Below are 6,085 nucleotides of genomic sequence, written 5' to 3' on the forward strand. Positions count from 1 at the left end.
TTGGTTTTTTGGTGGTTTTCTTGTGTTTTTTTCCGCAGAGAAATGAAATGAAATGAAATAAAAATAATATAAAATAAAAATAAAAATAAAAATAAAAATAAAAATAAAAATAAAAATAAAAATAAAAATAAAAATAAAAATAAAAATAAAAATAAAAATAAAAATAAAAATAAAAATAAAAATAAAAATAAAAATAAAAATAAAATTAAATTAAATTAAAAATAAAATTAAAAATAAAAATAAATAAAAATAAATAAAAATAAATAAAATGAAATAAAAATAAATAAAAAGAAATAAAATAAAAAGAAATAAAAAGAAATAAAAAGAAATAAAATAAAATAAAAAGAAATAAAAAGAAATAAAATAAAATAAAATAAAATAAAATAAAATAAAAAGAAATAAAATAAAATAAAATAAAATAAAATAAAATAAAATAAAATAAAATAAAATAAAATAAAATAAAATAAAATAAAATAAAATAAAATAAAATAAAATAAAATAAAATAAAATAAAATAAAATAAAATAAAATAAAATAAAATAAAATAAAATATTTGGAGTTTGGTGGAGGGGAAATGCCGAGCCCAGGATTTGGCAGCACGGGGGGGTTTTGGATTTGGGAATTTCTGGGGGAATTTTGGGAATTTCTGGGGGAATTCTCCTCTCCACAGCCCATAAAGATAATTTTTAAACAGAACCCGAGTTCTGGTTGGCCTTGGTGAAATATCCCGAATTTTCCCTTCCCTAAATTCACTTGGAGCTGACTTTGAGAAGCTCGGGAAAAGTTTTATTTTATTTTATTTTTATTTTTATTTTATTTTTAATATTTTTAAACAACTTTTCACTCCCTTTTCCCTTCTACAACCGCATCCCCGTGATTAATTCAATTTTCAAACAATTCCTGCCTCATTTCTCCCCAAAAATTCAGATTTTTCCACGCTGCTCCTGGACTTTCCCAGCTCCAAATGTTATTTTTTATTCTGTTTCAAATGTTATTTTTTATTCTGCTCCAAATGTTATTTTTTATTTTGTTTCAAATGTTATTTTTTATTCTGTTCCAAATGTTATTTTTTATTCTGTTCCAAATGTTATTTTTTATTCTGTTTCAAATGTTATTTTTTATTCTGTTCCAAATGTTATTTTTTATTCTGTTTCAAATGTTATTTTTTATTTTGTTCCAAATGTTATTTTTTATTTTGTTTCAAATGTTATTTTTTATTCTGTTTCAAATGTCATTTTTTATTTATTTTGTTTCAAATGTTATTTTTTATTTTGTTCCAAATGTTATTTTTTATTTTGTTTCAAATATTACTTTTTATTTTGTTCCAAATGTTATTTTTTATTCTGTTTCACCCAAGTTTCTCGTTTCATTTCTGATGGGTTTTAATGATTTCAAACCACCCGAATCTCCAAATCCGCTGCCAGAAAAGGTTAAAAAAAGAGCTAAAAAGAGCTGAAAAGGGTAAAAAATCAACTCCTGGAAGCTCCAATGGCTTTTCCCGGGATTTTCCGGAGCTTTTTGGGATTTTCATCACCAGGGATCCCAAATCCCTTCGCTCTTGGCCTCTTCACACTCAGGATCCTTCCCGGCTGAAATTTATAAACTCCAGGAAATGATGCGCTCACACTGCCACAGTTCAGCGATATTTATAGCAGGCGAGACAGGATTTAGATCTTTATTTATATTTATATTTATATTTATATTTATATTTATATTTATATTTATATTTATATTTATATTTATATTTATATTTTTATTTTTATTTTTATTTTTATTTTTATTTTTATTTTTATTTTTATTTTTATTTTTATTTTTATTTTTATTTTTATTTTTATTTTTATTTTTATTTTTATTTTTATTTTTATTTTTTTTTAATTTTTTATTTATATTTATATTTATATTTAGTTTATATTTATATTTAGTTTTAGTTTTAGTTTTAGTTTTAGTTTTAGTTTTAGTTTTAGTTTTAGTTTTAGTTTTAGTTTTAGTTTTAGTTTTAGTTTTAGTTTTAGTTTTATTTCTTCTTCTTCTTGTTATTCTTATTCTTATTCTTATTTTTATTATTTTTATTCTTATTTTTTATTTCTATTTTTTATTATTATTTATTATTCCTATTTCCATTTCTATTTCTATTTCTATTTCTATTTCTATTTCTATTTCTATTTCTATTTCCATTTCTATTTCTATTTCTATTTCTATTTCTATTTCTATTTCTATTACTTTATTTTTATTTGTATCAGTATCAGTATTATTATTATTTTAATTTTTATTATTATTTTTATTATTATTATTTCTATTTTAATTTCTATTTTCCCTGTATTATTTCCCCAGGTTTCTATTTATTCCAGGTGCTCCCTGAGCAGGTGTTTCCCTTCCATTATCCCCCAATAATTCCATTTTTCCCTCCCTCCCTCCCCATCCTCATCATCACAAACACAGCCCCCAAATCCTAAAATCAGAATTTCCCCTCTCTGGGTGAATTCTCTTTGTGGCTCTGTCTGCTTTGATTTGAAAATTTATTTATTTTGATTTGGAAATTTATTTATTTTGATTTGGAAATTTATTTATTTTTATTTGGAAATTTATTTCTTTTGATTTGGAAATTTATTTATTTTGATTTGGAAATTTATTTCTTTTTATTTGGAAATTTATTTCTTTTGATTTGGAAATTTATTTCTTTTGATTTGGAAATTTATTTCTTTTGATTTGGAAATTTATTTATGTTTATTTGGAAATTTATTTCTTTATTTTGATTTGGAAATTTATTTCTTTATTTTGATTTGGAAATTTATTTATTTTGATTTGGAAATATATTTCTTTTGATTTGGAAATTGATTTCTTTTGATTTGGAAATTTATTTCTTTTGATTTGGAAATTTATTTATTTTGATTTGGAAATTTATTTCTTTTGATTTGGAAATTTATTTCCTTTTATTTGGAAATTTATTTCTTTTGATTTGGAAATTGATTTCTTTTGATCTGGAAATTTATTTATTTTTATTTGGAAATTTATTTCTTTATTTTGATTTGGAAATTGATTTCTTTTGATTTGGAAATAATAATTTTTGTGGGGTAATAAAGTCAGGGAATTTGACAAGGTGAGGGAGCCGCTCGTATTTCACCGCTGGCAGCCGGGATTGTCCTGTCCAGGAGATCCTCGGGAAATTCAGGGGAGGAAGAGGGAGATTTAAAATAAAATAAAATATTAAATATGAAATAAAATATAAAATATGAAATAAAATATAAAATAATATATAAAATAAAAAATTAAAAAATAAAATATAATGTATAAAATATAAAATAAAATATGAAATGAAATATGGGATAAAAATGAAATTAAATATAGTATTAAATATAAAATAAAATATGAAATGAAATATGGGATAAAAATGAAATTATATATAGTATTAAATATAAAATAAAATATGAAATTAAATATGAAATAAAATATAAATTAAAATCTAAAATAAAATCTAAAATAAAATATAAAATAAAATATAAAATAAAATATAAAATAAAACATAAAATAAAGTGTAAAATAAAATAAAATAATAAAATTAAAATGCAATAAAATACAATAAAATACAATAAAATACAACACAATACAAACAATAAAATACAATACAATAGAATAAAATAAAATAAAATATAAAAATGCAATGCAATACAATGCAATACAATACAATACAATAAAATAAAGTATAAAATAAAGTATAAAATAAAGAATAAAATAAAATAAAATAAAGTATAAAATAAAGTATAAAATAAAGAATAAAATGAAATAAAATGAAATAAAATGAAATAAAATAAAATAAAATAAAATAAAATAAAATAAAGTATAAAATAAAGTATAAAATAAAGAATAAAATAAAATAAAATAAAATAAAATAAAATAAAATAAAATAAAATAAAATAAAATAAAATAAAATAAAATAAAATAAAATAAAATAAAATAAAATAAAATAAAATAAAATAAAATAAAATAAAATAAAATAAAATAAAATATTATTAAAAAATGAAATAAAACAGTGAAAATTTGGCAAAACCGGGAATTTCTCCTTTCTTTTCCCCCGGTCGGAGCAGCGATCCTGCCCCGAGCTCCTCCTCTTTCCCTGATTTTGGGGATTCTTTGGGAATTTCCCCTGGAAAGGAGAGGGAACCTCGCGGGCCGCTCACCTGGGGACATTTCCCCGCTCGGCTTGGCCCAGGCGTCCCCAAAGTGTCCCCAAAGTGTCCCCAAAACATCCTCAAAGTGTCCCCAAATTGTCCACGAAGTGTCCCCTAAACGTCCCCAAATTGTCCCCAAAGTGTCCCCAGAGTGTCCCCAAAACATCCCCAAAAATCCCCAAATTGTCCCCAAATTGTCCCCAAAGTGTCCCCAAAGTGTCCCCAAAGTGTCCCCAAATTGTCCCCAAAGTGTCTCCAAAGGTTCCCCAAAGTGACCCCAAAACATCTCAAAAGCGTCCCCAAAAGTCCCGTGTCCCCAAAGTGTCTCCAAAGTGTCCCCAAAGTGTCCCCAAAGGTTGCCCAAAGTGTCCCCAAAGTGTCCCCAAAGTGTCCACAAACCATCCCCAAAATGTCCCCAAAACATCCCCAAAATGTCCCCAAAGTGTCCCAAAGTGACCCCAAAACATCCCAAAAGCGTCCCCAAAAGTCCCGTGTCCCCAAAGTGTCCCCGAAGTGTCCCCGAAGTGTCCTCAAAGTGTCCCCAAAACATCCCCAAAAATCCCCAAAACATTCTCAGTGTCCCCAAAGTGTCCCCAAAAATCCCCAAACCATCCCCAAAACCTCCCCAAAAATCCCGAAAAATCCCCCAAAATCCCCGAAGTGTCCCCAAAGTGTCCCCAAAACATCCCCAAAACCTCCCCAGTGTCCCCAAGTTGTCCCCGAAGTGTCCCCAAAAATCCCCAAAACGTCCTCAAAGTGTCCCCAAAACCTCCCCAGTGTCCCCAAGTTGCCCCCGAAGTGTCCCCAAAAATCCCGTGTCCCCAAAATGTTCCCAAAAATCCCCAAAACGTCCCCAAAGTGTCCCCAAAAATCCCCAAAAATCCCCAAAACGTCCCCAAAGTGTCCCCAAAAATCCCCCAAAAATCCCCAAAAGTCCCCGAAATGTCCCCAAAGTGTCCCCAAAGTGTCCCCAGGTTGTCCCCAGAGCTGTCCCGGTCCCCCCCTCGCGAGGATTTGGAGGTGCCAAAAATGAGATTTAATCCCCAATCCCCCCCCTCCATCCCCGCCTCTCCTTCCTCATCCTCTCACCCTCCCAATTTCGGATTTTTTGCCATCGAGCGAGCCCTAAAAACGCTTTTTTTTCCCCCAGAAAATCCGGCCGGGAGGAGCCGCTCCCTGCCCTGGAGCTGCTGGAGGAAAACCTCATCAAACCTTTGGGATGGGAGATTTTTAATCACCTTCATCATCCCCCGTAATTAACGCGACACCTCCGCCACCAATTCCCCACCTCGGCCGCCGGAGGAAAACCAAAAAAATCGGATTTTTTCCCCCCTCATTTGGTGTTTTTAGCGTTTTTCCCCCGTTATTATCGGGCTGTTAATAAAGATTTCCATGGCGGGATCTCCGCGAAGGATCCGCCAGGATTTAAAATTCCCAGAAATTCTCTTTATTCCCAAAATCCTCTCCCGTTGGGGTGAGAGGAGCAGGAGATTAAAATAAACAAACTGAGCCCGACTTTGCGGCCGAAATCCCAAAAAATCACATTTTTCCCCCCACTTTTCCCTTCACCCAACATTTACGATGCCGCCATAAATGGATTTATCCTCAGCGCTCGGAAATATTAAAAAAAAACCCCAAAAATTCAGATTTTGGGGTGAAAAACACCGAAAAAACCCCAAAATCGGAGAAAAGCGAGGGTGGCAGGAGCTCCTTTTTTTACCCTTTTTTTTTCCTTTCCCCCCGGGCAATAAATCCGAGGCTATAAAAATCAAAGCGAGGCCGATGTAAGTTTTATTAAACTCTTTAAACATCACAAGTTTGAGGCGTTCCGCAACAAAGCCGCCTCCGTGGAGCTCCGGTTTTTACTGGCCTCGTAAAATTCGGCTCAAAAAAAACTCCGATTTTCGCCGCAATTATTCC

This window comes from Poecile atricapillus, chromosome 27, assembly GCF_030490865.1.
Source record: "Poecile atricapillus isolate bPoeAtr1 chromosome 27, bPoeAtr1.hap1, whole genome shotgun sequence".
Taxonomy (NCBI): domain Eukaryota; kingdom Metazoa; phylum Chordata; class Aves; order Passeriformes; family Paridae; genus Poecile; species Poecile atricapillus.